Source organism: Hypanus sabinus, chromosome X1, assembly GCF_030144855.1.
Source record: "Hypanus sabinus isolate sHypSab1 chromosome X1, sHypSab1.hap1, whole genome shotgun sequence".
NCBI classification, from domain to species: Eukaryota; Metazoa; Chordata; class Chondrichthyes; order Myliobatiformes; family Dasyatidae; genus Hypanus; species Hypanus sabinus.
The window spans coordinates 9,128,863-9,147,696 of NC_082738.1; the positions used below are offsets into that span (position 1 = coordinate 9,128,863).

The following is an 18,834-nucleotide window of genomic DNA, read 5'->3' on the forward strand; positions in this document are numbered from 1 at the left end:
GCCACCCAGCTGGCAAAGTTGATAGAAATATGATTGGTTGAATCAGGTTTTTTTGTTATAAATAACATTTATGTTCATCTATGTTCATCAGCAAATTTGGGACATCTCAATTGCCAATTTTGAAATAGAGCATAGTCTTGTGGGTGTCAATTGTCTGTAGCCTTTCAAATGGCTATTACAAGTATTTGCCAGGCAGCAGACGAAAATGTATGTGAAATTAGGAGGCATTTTGCTGGGTGTTTAATACCCAAAATTTGGTCTGAGGTATCTAAGAATTGTCTGGGATGACCAGTAAAATGAGCTTGTTTTCCTACTGCCATTCTCAGTGGTTTTATGCCTTCAGCGAATTTATAATCCTGAGATTCTTATCTCAGTTTGAACACTTTTGCATATATCTTTTGCATGCTAAAAAGCTGCTTTGGTTTTCATTATATGCATTATACCAAATGCATGAAGTACCTATATCTATTTATTTCTAAAGGTATGTAAGAGGAGGAATATGCAAATAACTGAGAAACTTTACATTTGATATTGGACACCAGAGCTGAAGTTGCTCAGGCTGCCTCCACCCACACATAGATCATAAGACATAGGAGCAGAATTGGCCTACTTGGCCCACGGGGTCTGCTCCACCGTTCGATCATGGCTGATTTATTTTTCCTCTCAACCTCAATCTCCTATCTTCTTCCTGTAACCCTTGACATCCTTACTTATCAAGAACCAATCAGTCTCCGGTTTAGATATACCCAGTGGCTTGGCCTCCACAGCCGCCTGTGGCACTGTGTTCCACAGATTCACCACCTCCTGGCTAAAGAAATTTCTCTTCACCTCTGTTCTAAAGGAACAGCCTTCTATCCTGAGGTTGTGCCTTCTGGTCCAAGATTCTCCCTCTATTAGAAACATCCTCTCCACATACACTCTTCTATCTACACCTTTTTTTTTAAGAGTCCAACCTTTGCCAAGGTTCACCCAGCCACACATGAACACCAAGAATGCAAAAGGTTAGTATTTTTCAAGACAGTATGTTTTCTTTCTATATTTCAGGTCGTGATGTGGAGAGTAGGAAGTTCACCAGTAAGATGGGAGGGGAGACTTCTTGCACACTGGCAAATCCCAGGCCAAAGGAGAGGTTCGTCGTTCTCCTAGGCATAGGGAAGACTTCAATTCAAACAAGAGCCAAGCTGAGGAGGCTAAAGATCACTGTGGGGAGCACATTTTGTGCCCACTCTTCATCAGTGCAGTCCATTTTCAAATATGTGATGAATAATACATGTTAATCTATCACCCACACCATACACATAGTTTTTATTCACTGATATTATGATTCACATTGCAGGATATACTGAAAGAACAATTTTTTCACTCCTACCCTCCCACAACTCTCATTCAACCACAGCACAGAGGAAGATGAGCAGGAGTAAGAAAAGGAACATGAGAATAGAGGCAGAGAAAGAGGTAGCTGCATTGTGTGGCTAGCATTGTTGTGTATCAGATAGTGACACCAAGATGGCAGAAGAAAATGGGTGGAGGCTGCAGGTGGTACGTAGACAGTTGGCTCCAGGTAGATAAAGATGTAGAGGATATTGGAGGGGACATCAACTTACCTCAAATATCTTAAATATAGCTGGGATAGAGAAACATGTATGAGAAGTCTGGATTTTGTTGCACAAGGATTTGAGTACATGTTTAAAGATGTCTTGCTACAATTAAAAAGGTCCCTCATGAGACAGCACCAAGGAATGATATATTTGCAATAAGAATTGAATCCTGAAGGTTTGCTGTGAGGGGAGGAGACACTTCTGTTTTGTGCTGCAAGTAAATTAGGCTTGTGTCCCCTTTCATTTGATAGGTTCAACACAAGGTCATAGTCTCAAGAAAAAGGAATTGGCCATTCAGGACAGGTGAGAAGAAATTATTTCACCCAGAAGTAGGTGCCTTTTGTTCCCCAATGTTATTTCTGTTGTCTCTGTCTATAAGGGACCCACATTGATTTTGGCTAGCCACTGTCTATTTGCATGTTAAAGAAAGATAGCAGCCTGTTTTCTTTTATTATTGATTACTTGCATATTTTGCTTTAACTCATCATTTCCTGGCAACATTTCAAGCCTTTTTTTTCAACTGGTACTACATTTAGTGTTTCCTTATAGCAAAGACTGGGTGACTTTTCCTTTTAAAGCCACAAGTATATTTATTACTTATAAGCAGTGTACTAATTATTTAAATATTAGCAATTACTTATTCACTGTTTTAATTTGCAATGCGGTTTCTCAGCCTATCATAGCCAATGCACATTTCTTGTTGGCTTAGTTTCCTGTGTTTAGATTTATAGCACCTGATTTAAAATTCCAACATATTATTCTAATCCCCAAGTACTTAACAACTATATATTAATTATTCCTTTCTCATTGCACAATACTAGAAGTAAAATAGCCTGCATCCCCTTGATGTGAGCATGCTGATGTAGAAAAGTCAGTCAACATTTTGCTTAAAGATTCATGTAGTACTCACAATATTACACTTATAACATGCGCCTAATTTGTAGCATGTCCTACATTACTGTCATTTGGTGGGGAATGTCTGTAGACTCTGTGTCTTCTTCCATTGCTGTTTCTTACTCTACCTGAACTGATTCTACAACTTGATTTTCCGAATTAAAATTTTTCTCTCTCCACTGTCTTTAACACTTTTTTAATCAGGGCCACCACTCTCTGCTTTCCATTTTGCCTATCTCTTATATAATTTAAGCTTCCTGGAATACTTAATTCCCAGCCTCAGTCATTTTGCAGTTTCACTTTGGCTTTTAGATCATAAGTACTTGTGTTATCCATCCATTCATCACTCCCTCCCTCACTTTTTTGCAGATGATGCTAGAATTGAACTCCGAACTCTGATGCCCAATTAGCTGTAATAGCATTGCACTAACTGCTATGCTGCCGTGTTGGCCAATTCTTGTGGAAGCTATGTGCTCCTGGATAGGGGCTATTCAAGAATTTGTCTGTCTTCTCCAGATTAAAGAGGTTTTGCTGGGTTTGGATAGTTTTCTATCAAGAACATAGCAATGAATGTATGAATTAGGAACAGGAGTAGGCACTGGGCCAGCTTGGTCATTTAATAAGTTCATGATTTATTTGATTGTAACTTAACTGTTCTGACTTGCCGGAGGATACTTCTAAACCCATGTTTATCAAATATTATTTCGGGGATCTGAAGGATAAGTTTTTCTACAGAGGATAATGAATAAATGAGAAGCTAATGATAGAGCCAAGATTAAGCTTTATTTGTCATATGTATAAGTATTTAAAAAAAACATTGAGGCAGGTATGTAGATAGGAGAAGTTTTGAAAGATGTGGACCAAATGCTGTCAAATAAGATTAGTTTAGAGCTCAGCGTGGATGACTTGGGCTGGAGGGCCTGTTTTTGTGCTGAATAATCTACCCTACTTCTGCTCAACTTCGAGGAAGAGTATTCTATAGACTGAGTCAAAATGATGGTAGACAGAAACAACTCTTTCTGATACAAACAGAAAGAGAGTGCAAATCTATCAAATTTGCCTATTATTATATTGTCCTGCAGATTGTAGTGTGCCCAGATGAAAGATGAAGTTTTCTGCAGGTGATGCGCCATGCCTTATTGTAACAGTACAAGGAGCTACAGACAAAGGTCAGAGTGGTATGGTAAATTAAAGTGACAGGCTACCGGAACTTCATGATCACTCTTTAAATTTATATTCAATTTGCCAAACTATAAACAGTAGCATCGTTAGTTTTCCTAATTGTTTGCTGCCTGCATCCTAGCCTGTAAGAAACTGTACACAAGGCCATCCAGATCCCTTTGCATCTTGGAGTTCTGCAATCTGTCACCATTCAGGTAAAAAGCTGTTTCACTTTTCTCACAGCAATGAAAAATTTCACAATTTCCACTGATAAATGACAATGGTCAATTGTGCAGCAGAGCAGAACCAATCTGCAAAAGAAATATGAAGAATGCAGGACATGTTAGCCATATCTGGACTTAGCCTCCACAGCCACTCTTAGCAACAAATTCCACAGATTTACTACCATCTGACTAAAGTAATTTCTCCGCATCTCAGTTCTTAATGGATGTCCTTCAGTCCTGAAGTTGTGCGCTCTTGTCCTAGACTCCCCTATCATGGGAAATAACCTTGTCATATCTAATCTGTTCAGGCCTTTTAACATTCGGAATGTTTCTATGAGATCCCCCCTCATTCTCCTGAACTCCAGAGAATACAGCCCAATAGCTGCCAGACATTCTTCATATGGTAACTCTTTCATTCTTGGAGTCATTCTCATGAATCTTCTCTGAAGCCTATCCAACGTCTGTATATCCTTTCTAAAATAAGGAGACCAAAACTGCACACAATACTCCAGTGTGAATTTGAACCATGAGGCAGGCTATGTGCTGTGTATTTGCATTTCATAGTCTAGAGCCATCTATTTGACCACTCAAATGAAACCTATTTATTGAAGCAATGTTAACGGGATGCTTGAGGACCACGAGCAATGAGTGCTGATGGATGAGACAGATACAAACCTCTCCTGAGATCTTGTGGGTCAAACCTTGTGGTCTGAATAGGTCTTGACATACATGACATGTATTCTGTACTGCAGAACTGCCTGATGCCCAGAGGCATTCATTCACAATGTGGAAAATGCCATTGTTTCCTCTCTTTCTACATCCCACCCTCTGTCAGATCAGCAATGCTCTCAATGTTGCTGCCTCAATCAATACAGTCAATACAGAATACAGCGTCTGAAGCCTTTCATCAAGAGCAAGACCTGGTTTTCCAGCTCTGACAGCTCTTCAAGTGAAAGGGAACAGCCGCAGACACGAGATTGGATGTATTGGATGTATTGATTTCAAAAGCTGCTATTGAAATTGCCCTTTACATTTAATCAAATAATTATCAATGATCTAATTGAATAATTCACAAGATCATTGTGTGTTGGTCAGCCAGAAAGAACCAATTAAGATGATGAAGGGACCAGAAAGAGTATTTTGCATCAAGACAAGAATGTTCTGTTTTCTAAAAAAGAAAACCTTGGTTTATTGTAAGCATGATACAAAATAGTAACATTGCCACTGATTGGGAAATGATATGTTTATGGGGACCAACAGGATGTTTTCTTTAACATTGCCATTTAACCTTGCATTGCAAATTTCAGTGGGAACTTTAAGAACATAAGAAATAGGAGCAGGAGTAGGCCATCTGGCCCATCGAGCTTGCTCTGCCATTCAATTAAATCATGGCTGATCTGGCGATGGACCTATCTACCTTTCCCCTATAACCTTTAATTCCCCTACTATGCAAAAATCTATCCAACCTTGTCTTAAATAAACGCACTGAGGTGGCCTCCACTGCTTCATTGGGCAGAGAATTCCACAGTTTCACCACTCTCTGGGAATAGCAGTTCCTCCTCACCTCCATCCTAAATCTACTCCTCTGAATCTGGAAGCTATGTCCCCTAGCTCTAGTCTCACCTACCAGTGGAAACAACTTTACTGCCTCTATCTTTTCTATCCCTTTCATAATGTTATATGTTTCTATAAGAAAGAGGGAAGGTTCCCCAAATGTTATTTTTCTAGCCCTTTCTACCTTGTTACCTATAATAAATTCCATAGGAGGTTGATAATAACTATTTATAGCAAATAATAAGTGACGAGTAGTCCTTTCAAAAGCTGGTTAATAATTTAAATTGACTACCAGAGGGATTAGGAGCATTGGTGGGTTTTGCCTTATAAGTCCAGGTATCCCAAGAAGTGTTCAATTGAAAAAAAATCTTGGCTTCAGACTTTATTTTGACTACAGTAATTCCATGTTCCTCTTCAGAATTGGGTCACATGATTTTAATTTGATACCTGCATCTGAAAGGGTGGATAGAATCTACCTAATTTCATATCTACTTTTTTAAAAAAAGCAGCTGGAGTCCAGATTTTTGTGCTCTAGCCTCGAGGACCGACATCTTAACGTGAGCATTCTTGCTATCTCTGGATAATTATGTAAGTTTGTTGCAATGAAATGTATTTGGTTTTCAATTACATTTTAGATCAATACAAATTATGTTGGAAAAGCTGTATTTTTAACTAATCCTTTAGTCACTGCAAACCTGATTAGTCATTACACTTGTTTGCTTCCGAGAAGTGCCGTTCCCATCCTTGTTAGATTTGCATTTGTACATGAATTTATCTAATATTACAGGAAATGTCCCCAGTTTAGAGTATTGAATTTATTTTCATTTTGTATTACTTTTGTGAACTTTTTATTTGTTTAAATTTTTTAAGCCTCACAAACCTATGTAGCCTTTCCACATACTTGAAGTTGGGGAAAAACTGCATTACATTACCCTGGTACTGTTCATGCTTGTAATGCTCAGGGTTTGGGATGAGGATACTGGAAGTTGCCTATTGGCTAGAGTCATGCCAACCTACAATGGAGGCCAAGTGTACTGTCTGGAGCTGAGGAGTTCTTCAGGGCTGCATCCAATGCCAAATGAGGCAGGAGTTTTCACTGATTTCATGATGTTAATTTTTATTAGCAATTCACCGATGGTCTTGGGCATGAAGACCTAGAAATCAATTGTGGATAGGTTGACAAGCGGTGAAGAATATTTGTACTGCGCAAGTGCCGTGTAATGACTACCTCCATGAGGTACTTAAACCAAAATTGTTGGTTATATTACCATCAATGAATCCCCATCAATCAGTCCTGGAGGTTAACATTTCACAGATACTTGGTATGACTGACCAAAAAAATGATCAATTCTATATTGATAACATATTTGTTTTATTCTCCTCATGCTTACATTGTAAAATTTGTAGATAATTATAACTTATGAACAAACTGTGGGTTATCTTGCTTATGAATGCTTTCTAATTTTTTAAAAATTGAAGATAAAGTGATGCACAGCCATTTAGGTCCAAATAACTGCCCAGGACTGTACGTAGAAGTTCATTTATTGATGTTGAGCTTTTAATGCCGTTAAGGTAAAAACATTCAACAACTGTATAACAACATAATAATATGCCTTTGCGAGGTTATAATTATATTGTTCAGAGTTCCTATCTTGTCAGAGTAAATGTCACTACATCTATAAAGAGGTGAAACAATTAAGTTTAAATTATAGTGTTTACTCAAAAAGAGCTTTACTTGAGTAAGTTGAGTTGTATCTACATCGTGTGAGATACCTTATACCGATCAAAAGAAAATAAATGACTTTGGAGCTATGAGCTGTGTTAGTTTTGTAGACCCTTTTGAACAGAAGAGTTCACAAAATTTTATTGCATAATTTATGGTTTTAGCACATTGCTTTCATATTGTTATATTGATAGAAGAGATCAATGTAGCCATAAAAACAGGGAAGTCTGATCTGAAGATTTATCTGGACATAACTAAACAATTTCATTTAAATCAAAAAAGCTATGAACTTTTACATAGTGGTGCAATTTTTTTTATTCCTACCAAGAGCCTATGAAAATGACTGATTACATAGAATTTACAACAAGGAACCAACTTAAGGAATAAGAAAATAATAACATACATTACGAAAGGAATTCTCTTGTTAAGGTATGGTGGCCTAGAAATTCTAGTAGACTTATTTAAAACTACTGAATGATTGTAGTCTGGTTCTGATTTTGGACTTGTTTTACTTATTCCTGAAACTAGCTACTGATAAGATAGTTGGTGTCTTAGTGATTGAAAACGTTCTTCTTGTGAATGGGCTGCAAGATGCGGGGAAATGGGGAGCTGGTGGCTACAGACAAAGGATTGTAGCCTGGGGTTGATAGGTGAGAAGGGTAGAATGGGATGAAGTTCAGTGCTTTGTGAGCAAAGATGCGGAGGTGTGGGTGAGACTGGGCTGTAGGCAATGTCGGAGTCATTGGAAGATGCTCTGCAAGCAAGATCAGGGTCATACCTTAGTGCCTGCAAATAAGCTTGGAAGGTGGGATGTGGGATGGCATGTGCAGATAAGTGTTGTGGTGTGGTCGTGGAGATGAGGTCCTCTATCATGGCCCAGGCTTTGTGTTTGTAGAATTTGGATTTGGAATGGGAAGTTTTAGTGTCATGTTTGGGAGCAGTAGTGGAGACGTATCAAATGAAAGGCAATCGATGAACATTTTGAACCTTCACACTCTGAAGTCCTCCTCTCATCTTCTGTCCCATACCATTTGTATTAGAACATAAAGCAGTAGAGCACAGGAACAGACCCCATCAGCCCACAATGTCTATACCAACCTTGATGCTAAATAGAGCTGCACATGGTCTCTGTCCCTCAATTCCATGTCTGGTCATGTGTCTCTGTACATGTCACTGAAGCAATGTTGTTATATCTATTTCAACACCTCCCCTGATGGAGGCTCCTATCATTCTGCATTTATAAATTATAAAAAAACATGAATTGGGAACAGATATTCTCAGGAAAACGCACAGAAGAAATGTGGCAAATGTTCAGGGGATATTTGCGTGGGGTTCTGAGTAGGCACTTTCCAATGAGACATGGAAAGAATGGTAGGGTGCAGGAACTATTGGTGTACAAAGGCTGTTGGAAATCTAGTCAAGAAGAAAAGAAAAGCTTACAAAAGGTTCAAAAAAATAGATAATGATAGGAATCTAGAAGATTATAAGGGTAGCAGCAAGGATCTTAAGAATGAAATTAGGAGAGCCAGAAGGAGCCATGAGAAGGCCTTGGCGGACAAGATTAAGGAAAACCCCAAGGCAGTCTACAAGTATCTAAAGAGCAAGAGGATAAGATGTGAGAGAATAGGACCAATCAAGTGTGACAGTGGAAAAGTGTGTATGGAACCAGAGGATGTAGCAGAGGTACTTAATGAACACTTTGATTCAGTATTCACTTCGGAAAAGGATCTTGGCAATTGTAGGGATGACTTGCGGCGGACTGAAAAGCTTGAGCATGTAGATATTGTTATGAACCCTGTAACTGGGTTACTCTCTGCACTGGAACTGGTGTTTCTCCCTCTTTCACAGACATGGTCCCTTCTGAAATAAATGTCTCATGCCCCTCTCGTATTCTATCTACCTGGGGCTTTCTCGTCGATTTACTGATCAACACAATACACCCTGTAGCGACTGCTGCTTTCCCTTTTCCGGTCTCCTTCCTTGGAGCAAAGCACTTAGATGCTATATGACCCACCTTTCCACAATTAAAACAGGTCAAGCCAGGACCTCTCCTGCCGTCTTGCCTTTCTTCCTCCTTATTTTTACCCCAAGCTCCCGGCGGGATCTCTGCTTCAGCCGGCAGGCTTTCTCTACCATTCCTACGGTCTTTCTGGTAACTCTTATTCGAGGAAAACTTTGTCTTCTGGGTTAGGGCATATTCATCTGCAAACCTGGCAAATTCGGATATGGACTTATTCGGCTTCTCGTTCAAATACATCTGGATATCATCCGAAACACAACCTTTAAATTCCTCAATCAGAATTAACTCCCTGAGACGCTGAAAATCTTCTTCCACCATTTCTGCTGCACACCAACGATCCAAGAGCACACCCTTCTCATAGGCTAACTCTGCATACGTCTGATTCCACACTTTCTTTAAATTTCTGAACTTTTGTCTATAGGCCTCAGGTACCAATTCGTAGGCCCGAAGAATGGCCTGTTTTACTTCCTCGTAATTCTCATACTCCTCCTCCTCCACAGACAACGCCGCATATGCTCATTGTGCCTTCTGTTACAAAATTCCCATAACTGGATCACTTACCAGCAAAGATAGAGAGGTCCGTTGAAGTCTGATGGTACTATTTTTAAAAGTCTTTATTTATAAAGGGGCACAAAAATAAGATTAATACAGACATTCAGATAATATACGTCGTCAATGCTCAATCTAAAAACGCGGGTATAATAATAATCATCAATTAAGCAATAGTTCTATCGTTTGTCTAGGGGATATTGTATTGTCCGATGGAAAGATAAAAGTCACTGTCCTTTCAAGCTGCAGCTCTTTGGGTTTAAGAGAGACGGTTTTAAACTTGCCCTGGTCTTTTATGAGGCCAATCTGTTGAGTCGGGGGAGTTGGTTCCCCGTTGTTAGTTCCAAGTCATTTTCTGTGGTACCAGCCACCAGCCCCCCAGGCAAGGGAACCGAACGCACGTGGCTTCCTTCAAATGGCTATTACGGGATCGTTAGCGTTTCTTCTGGTGTGTCTGAGGGGTTGTTCCTACAGCCCCTCTTTTATCTTAACTCGCAGGGTAGTAGATGTCAATCAGGTTGGGTTGATGCAATCTCTCGCTCAACCAGCCCACTTTGCCCGAGGGCTTGCACGTAGCATAGTTCCCAATCCATAAACGATGTCTCCAGGAGACAATGGCATGTCTCTCTCTCATTTCCTGGGTCCTCTGACCCAACCCAATAATGCTCTTGCGATTCTCACAAAGGGGGGGCTACCCTGCACCCTTCGGCCCCTCAGAGCTGTGGTACATTCATAACACTTCCCTTTTAACACACCTTGTAACAACACCACCCACTGATCTCTGGGCCACTTCTGACTCACTGCCACCTTTTCAAAATGCAAGAAATAACTATCAACATCCATTTCCTCGAATGGAGGTACTAATCTAAACTCCCTACTAACATTAAACCTCTCCTCAGTCTGGCCCTTGAGCTCTTCACTCTTGCCTTAACTTCTCCATGTCCCACTCATGTTGCCTCTGTTTCTCCTTCTCCTCATACTCCCTCTGCGTTTCAGCTCTTTCCTTCTCCTTTTCAGCTGTTTCCAGCTGTTTTAACTTAATTTCATGCTCCCTCTGTTTTTCAGCTCTTTCCTTCTCCCTTTTCACCTCTAACTCCTTTAGCTGGAGCTCATACTCCCTTTTCCTCTGTTCCGTGTCCAGCCTCAATTTCTCCAACTCTAACTGAGCCGTCCCACTAGCTGGTACCTTTTCAGGGATATTTTCCAATACCTCAGCTGAAAACACGTTCTTCTCAATATAATACTGAGTTATGGCCCTCCGCAACTCCCACTTCTTCATTGACAGCCTCACCTCTGCGAGATTTAGTCCTTTCACAATATTTATCAAGTCCAACTTTGTGGCAGCCTCTAGCGCCTCCGGAGACAGGTTTTTTATAAATTCGTCTACGTCCATCTTTGCTGGTTTCCCGTTTGGTTACCCGCGCAACCAGATCCAAGTTTGGACTTAAAAGCCCAATTTACTGGCCCTCCAATTTGGTATCAAAATCCCGGACGAGCCCCCAACTAATTACAAACCCCGTAACTGCGTTACTTACCAGCAAAGATAGAGACGTCTGTTGGAGTCTGATGATACTATTTTTAACAGCATTTATTAGTAAAAATATACAAAAATAATATCAATACAAATATACAGATAATATACGTCGTCAATACTAACCCTAAAAGTGCGAGTCTAATAATAATCAATAAGAAACAAGCTCTATCGTTGTCTAGAGGATAATGAATTGTCCGATGGAAATCTAAAGTTCATTTCAGTTCATACCCATTGTTTGTTGCTGTGTTGCAATTGTTGGAGAGAGAGAGAGAGAAATAGAAAAACTTGCCAGCTTTCCTTGTTACAATCTTGATCCGTATCCATCTTTTAGCTAGACCGTTCCGTGGAGGACTCGTCACCCAGGCAAGGATGGACACACACACAAGCCCCCCACCGGTCTCGTACGTTTCTCCTGGTGTGTCTAAAGGGGTGTTCCCCAGACCCGTCTTTTATCCTCACTCACGGGGTCTCAGATGTCAATCAGGTTGGGATGATGCAATCCCTCAACCAGACCACTCTGGTTGTCCCCTGAGGGGTTTCGATGAATTGTACAGTACTCAATACACAATTCCTTCTCCAAGAGACAATAGCAGTAATCAGTGGTTCTGTTCCGCGTTTGTTAGGAGACATTCCAAACCTTGTGTATTCTGTGGTGTCTAGAACAACTGCCTTTGCTGTTCCTGTGTCTCCCTCATTACTGACATGCTGTGTATCTCTCTCATTTCCTGGGTCTCAGACCCGAAATAATAGCGATCTTGCGATTCTCAAAAAGGAGGGGGCGACTTTGCACCCTTCGGCCCATCAGAGTTACTCCACATTTGTAACAATATTAAGGAAGAGGATAAGCATCAAGTTGGATAAGTCACCAGGATTGGATGGGATGTACCCCAGGCTACTGTGGGAAGCGAGGGAGGAGATGGCTGAGCTTCTGGCAATGATCTTTGCATCATCAATGAGGACGGGAGAGATTTGGGAGGATTGGAGGGTTGCAGATGTTGTTCCCTTATTCAAGAAAAGGAGTAGGGATAGCCCAAAAAAATTATAGGCCAGTGAGTCTTACTTCAGTGGTTGTAAGTTGATGGAGAAGATCCTGAGAGGCAGGATTTGTGATATAATATGATTAGATGATTTGTGATATAATATGATATGAGGTATAATATGATTAGGATTAGTCATCATGGCTTTGTCAAAGGTAGGTTGTGCCTCATGAGCCTGATTGAATTTTTTGAGGACGTGCCTAAACACATTAATGAAGGTAGAGCTGTAGATGTAGTGTATATGTATTTTAGCAAGGCATTTGATAAGGTCCCCCATGCAAAGCTTATTGAGAAAGTAAGGAGGCATGGGATCCAAGGGGTTCTTGCTTTGTGGATCCAGAATTGGCTTGCTCACAGAAGGCAAAGTGTGGTTGTAGACGGGTTGTATTCTGCATGGAGGCTGGTGACCAGTGGTGTGCCTCAGGGATCTGTTCTGGGACCCCTACTCTTTGTAAATTTTATAAATGACCTGAATGAGGAAGTGGAGGGATGGGTTAGTAAATTTGCTGATGACACAAAGGTTGGAGGTGTTGTTGATAGTGTGGAGGGCTGTCAGAGAATACAACCGGACATTGAAAGGATGCAAAACTGGGCTGAGAAGTGGCAGATGGAGTTCAACCCAGATAAGTGTGAGGTGGTTCATTTTGGTAAGTCAAATATGATTGCAGAATATAGCATTAATGGTAAGACTCTTGGCAGTGTGGAGGATCAGAGGGATCTTGGGGTCCAAATCCATAGGACACTCAAAGCTGCTGCGCAGGTTGACTCTGTGGTTAAGAAGGCACACGGTGCATTGGCCTTCATCAACCATGGGATTGAGTTTAGGAGCTGAGAGGTAATGTTGCAGCTATATAGGACCCTGGTCAGACCCCACTTGGAGTACTGTTCTCAATTCTGGTCGCCTCTCTATAGGAAGGACATGGAAACCATAGGGTGCAGAGGAGATTTACAAGGATCTTGCCTGGATTGGGGAGCATGCCTTATGAGAATAGATTAAGTGAACTCGGCCTTTTCTCCTTGGAGTGACAGAGGATGAGAGACAGACAGACAGACATACTTTATTGATCCCGAGGGAAATTGGGTTTCATTACAGTCACACCAACCAAGAATAGTGTAGAAATATAGCAATATAAACCCATAAATAATTAAATATTAATAAGTAAATAATGCCAAGTGGAAATTAGTCCAGGACCAGCCTGTTGGCTCAGGGTGTCTGACACTCCGAGGGAGAAGTTGTAAAGTTTGATAGCCACAGGCAGGAATGACTTCCTATGATGCTCAGTGTTGCATCTCAATGGAATGAGTCTCTTGCTGAATGTACTCCTGTGCCTAACCAGTACATTATGGAGTGGATGGAAGACATTGTCCAAGACGGCATGCAACTTGGACAGCATCCTCTTTTCAGACACCACCGTCAGAGAGTCCAGTTCTACCCCCACAACATCACTGGCCTTACAAATGAGTTTGTTGATTCTGTTGGTGTCTGCTACCCTCAGCCTGCTGCCCCAGCACACAACAGCAAACATGTTGTGACCTATCAGAGGTGACTTGAGAGAGGTGTACAAGATAATGAGAGGCATTGATTGTGTGGATAGTCAGAGGCTTTTCCCCTGGGCTGAAATGACTAGCAGGAGAGGGTATAGTTTTAAGGTGCTTGGAAGTAGGTACAGAGGAGATATCAGGGGAAAATTCTTTACACAGAGAGTGGTGAGTACGTGGAATGGGCTGCCGGCGGCAGTGGTAGAGGCGGAAATGATAGGGTCTTTTAAGAGATTCCTGGATGGTTCTAAGGTAAGGACATGTTTGGCATAGCTTTGTGGGCCAAAGGGCCTGTATTGTGCTGTAGATTTTCTATGTTTCTATATTAAAAAAGAGAAAAAACCCTCATAAATCATTTAAAACTTTTCTCCTCTCATCTTAAAAGCTATGTCCTCTAGTATCTAACATTTCCAGCCTCGGGGGGGGGGGGGGGGGAGGTTGAAGGGGGAAGACTCTGACAGTCTATGCTTATTGTAATTTTATATCGTTCTATCAGGTCACTACCTCAGGTTCTGATGTTCCAGGGAAAAGCATGGTGGTTAGTACAGCGCTACTGGAGTTCAGTTGATCATATGTAAGAAATCTGTACAGCCCCGTAAAAAGCGTGGGTTTTCTCTTGGTGCTCCGGTTTCCTCTCAGTCCAAAGACGTACCGGTTATTAGATTAACTGGTCATTGTAAGTTGTCCCATGATTAGGCTAGGATTAATTTGGGTGCTTTTGAGTGGTGCGGCTTGCAGGGCCAGAAGGGCCTATTCCGCACTGTATCTCAATCAATAAATTAATTAATTTCATCTCCTTGTAGTTGGTACTCTAATCCAGGCAGCATCCTTGTGAAACTTATTTTATATTCTTTCCAAAGCCCTCATCCTTTCTCTCAAGTGGCGATCAGAGCTGCACATAGTACTCTACAAGTGGCCCAACTAAAAGTTTTATGTAGCTGCAACATAACTTTCCAACTTCTATACTCAACCCCCTGGCCAGTGAAGACAAGCATGCATAAAGCCCTCTTTGCTATTCTATCTAATTGATTACCATCAATCTTCAGTCTTGGTATGGGGTCTTGACTCAAAGCATTGACTTGCACTTTCTGCCTCCATTGATACTGACTGACCACCTTTCTTCTATTATTCTGTTTTTTTTCTTGTTTTGCTAATCCACCATGCCACAGGTGACACTGGAAATTGTTGCCACGAGCGGCTGTGGAGGCCAAGTGATTGGGTGTATTTAAGGCAGAGATAGATAGGTTTTTGATTAACCAGGGCATCAAAGGGTATGGGGTGAAAGCAGGGGAGTGGGGATGACTGGCTGAAGTGGATCAGCCCATGATTGAATGGCAGAGCAGACTTGATGGGCCAAATGGCCTACTTCTGCTCCTAAATCTCATGGTCTTTTGGTTTTATGGAAACAATTCAAAACTCACTACCTTTTGTTACCTTCTGTAATCTTCACAATTTGTCATGGTGTCTTCTGGTAATCCCCCACCTTGCTATTTACCTCAGGAATTGGGCCTCAGGCCCCTTGTTTAGTTTCCAATCATTCCCAGGTTCCACTAACTGCACACACCTGCTTTCCATCAGAAAATGCAGGATAAAAACCCTGTGATCACAACAAGGAGCTGCCAGTTTGTTGGTCGGCTCCGATGTGAGTAACCTCGTTTCATGGTTCTAAGTCTGGCATCACTCCTGGATTCTCTCCCAACCCAGGACTCCGGGTAAAGGCTCTCCTGGATAATGATTCCACGCTCGCTATGTCAATAACGCCTCCTGACTCTGTCTCCGCGCCTGTGTTCTGCACTTGAGTTCGTCCACTGCCACACTCATGTAACACAATTCTTGAATTTGTCTATATAACTGCAGTCCCTTTTCTTCTAGAGTTCATAGTTTCTCATGGACTAACTTCTCCTTTCCCCATTCACATTTATCACTTGGTCCTCTGATTGCTCCCTTGATATCGAGAAGGAAAAACAAATATTAGATTTTGGCAAAGGATATTTGATTCTTCATTTCTATTCTTTGAGCAATAACTTAGTAGTATAATCAATGTACCCTAGTGTGCACTCTAAGTTGTTGTGACCCTAGTATTGAAAATTGGAAGCTGGCACATTTGGGCCAAGGAGATTTTTTGAACTACCAGCACCTTACTTTGCCAGATGCCTGTTCACCTAAAATGTTAAGTGCTATGGAGAGACATGTTATTGTGAAGAAATTGCCACCTTATTTTTCACCATAAAGATCCATGTTTCATAAATTTATTTATTAGCATTGTTGGAAAAATAATTTTTTCTTGAAAAATTAGTATTTCTAATAGTTTACATAGATACACAGATGTTTAGGTCACCAATGGAATTTCTGAATGACCTGAATTCAATAGCACTCAGTGAGGAATATACAGTAGATGTCTTCGTCATGCATGTTATGACTCAAAGGATCCTATACCGCCGTATGTGTGCAAAGAAGGAAAGGAAAGGGGCCAATGAAATGCATCATCATTTCTTATTCATCTGGGAATAATCTGGGAAACAATGGAGGAGAAAGCATTGCGTGTCATCCCTTAGATTGAGTCTTATCATTGAGTCATAAACATAAGAGGTTCTGCAGGTGCTGGCAATCTTGAGCAACGCACACAAAATTCTGTAGCAGCTCAGCAGGTTAGGCAGCATCTATGGAAATGAATAAACCGCTGACGTTTCAGGCTGAGGCCCTTCATTAGGACTGAAAAGGAAGGGGGAAGACACCAGAATAAGGTGTGGGGAGGGGAAGGAGTATAAACTAGAAAGTGATAGGTGAAGACAGGTGAGGGCAAAGTTAGGGCTAGGGGAGAGAGAGAGAGACGAAGTGAGAAGCTGGGAGGTGATAGGTGAAAAAGATAAAGGGCTGAAAAAGAAGGAATCTGATAGAAGAAAGTGAACCATGGGAAAAGGGGAGGGGCACCAGGGGAGCTGATAGGAAGGTGAGGAGAAGAGAAAGAGGTAAAAGGGGAGCTAGAATGGGGAATTGAAGTAGAGGGAAGAGGAGGGGAAAAATTTACCAGAAGTTGGGGAAATCAATCTTCATGCCATCAGGTTGGAGGCTATCCAGAAGGAATGTGAGATGTTGCTCCTCCATATTCATATTTTCAGTTGTAATTACTTGCACTCTGTAGCCACTTTAGTAGTTATCTCCTGTACCTAATAAAATGGCCACTGAGTGTACATGATCTCCCAGACTTCCCACGTCCCACACAGAGTACAAAACACTGCCCCCGGAGCCATTCTCACTGAACTACTGTGCCCTAACAGATGAGGAATGAACAAATAAGAACAGAAAGAATAACTTACAAGATACTTAACCTCACCCAAGCCTGATGAGCCAAAGCCGTTCTAAAGACTGGCACACTCACAATAATGTCTGCTCTGCTTGTACTTGAGTTACTTATATTGGCCCTTTCTAATGAATCCTTCTTGCTGATTGGTCGCTCCTCAACCCGGAGAAACTGTTGTAAAGCTCTGCCTTTAACATCTCGGTCGCTGTCCTGATTAAAAGGGGCTTTATGCGCCCCTGATTTGATTGTCCAATTCAATATGTATTTTTGTCTCTTTTTTTTTCAGTCAATGTTGATTTAAAGCTACCTAAGTATGTTTTTGCTAAGGTTCAGTGACAGCTATGGTTTGTCTGGTTGTATGTAAACAGCACATGACAGTGGCCAGGTGACCCAGGGAAAACATAAGCAGTATTAATAGAGCAGAATTTATGGTTGAACTGCAGATATCTTTCTTTATACCGTTTATTTGGAGTAGTTTTAGAAAATTTCCATTTTACAGTCAATCCATGGCAGATTTCAGCAATGGGTAAGTTGCAATCAACATACATGAATGACCTAATCTCATGTTTTGGATTATGTCATCAAAGGACAGGAACTTGCTTACTTACTGCCCATTATACCACTGGTGTTTAGGGCAGCAATGAAGGTCCTCCATATCTGTCTGTCTGTACTGTAGCACACAGATGTAGAAGGATTCTCCTTCGCTGTTTCCATAATGATTTTGTTTGACCAATCAGTTGTTAGCCCTGAGCTGAACCACCAATCCTGGAGGAGTAGTGGACCACTCTTAATCTGGCCTCGACACTTTGAACTTTGAACATGGGTGACCCTACATAAAAAGCATAATGCCTTGACTCCAGCCAACGTAGCTCTCCGGGTCACTGAGGTACGCAAGCCTCCAAACCCTATGACAAGGTTGTGGTTCTCTTGGAGGAAAGGCCAGAAAGTAAGTGAGAAATTGGACATGGAGCCATAGAGACTCCAGCAACAAGAAGTGAAGCTGTTCCATGATATTCTGTGGTTATGATTGGATAAGCGACAGTGGAACAAAGCATTAGCTTTGCCACTCATGGATAATGGAAAGGATAGAGCATTAATATAAGGCTTCCCAACTGCTAAATGACTTCACCTTTGTAATCACTCTACTAGTTAGTTTATTATTAGGTCTGTGCTTATTAGTGTTGTTGATACCCTTTTAAAGTTCTTTTCTTCCTTTGGCTGTTCACAACATCCTTTGATAAAAAGCTATTCCATATATAACTTGACTATACCTGGATGATGTTCTGACAAAAGAAAAGAAGTGAAAGGACTCTCAGGTGAAACTGAAAAAGAATGGTCTACCGTACTTTCTGTCATTTTCCTTTGGCATTTCATCATTTTTCTAGTATTTCATCTGTTGAAATCAAATCAGCAATTTTCTCTAAGTCAGACTTTAACTGTGGGAACATGCATGGGTCCAAGTTCCACTAGTTTCTTTGTGGAATATGTATATCAGCCCTTCAGTCCTGCTCAAATGTTCTCCCTTGTTGGACAATGGTCCAAATTGCTACTTAAATTGTTTTTAGTTTAACTTCCTTTATGCTTGTTTTTATGTTTGTATAATCAAGTTCAATGTAAACTTTTTACCAAAATGCTTACAGTATACACTACCATATGCTACCTTGAGATTAATTTTCTTGTAGACACTTACAAGAAGAAAG

At 41.0% G+C, this 18,834-nt stretch overlaps 1 protein-coding gene across 3 annotated transcripts in view; it reads left to right on the forward strand.

The window, feature by feature from the left end:
• LOC132384559 (protein TANC2-like) overlaps positions 1-18,834 on the forward strand; it is a 764,460-nt gene that overhangs the window by 87,800 nt on the left and 657,826 nt on the right. The window contains exons 1-2 of one of the 3 annotated variants that reach the window (XM_059955743.1): positions 1,053-1,129; positions 1,850-1,901. The exons of the other annotated variants lie outside the window; for them this stretch is intronic. The gene's annotated coding sequence lies outside the window, so the exon portion shown is untranslated. Of the gene's footprint in view, positions 1-1,052; positions 1,130-1,849; positions 1,902-18,834 lie in introns of those variants that run through there. 3 annotated transcript variants of the gene reach the window in all.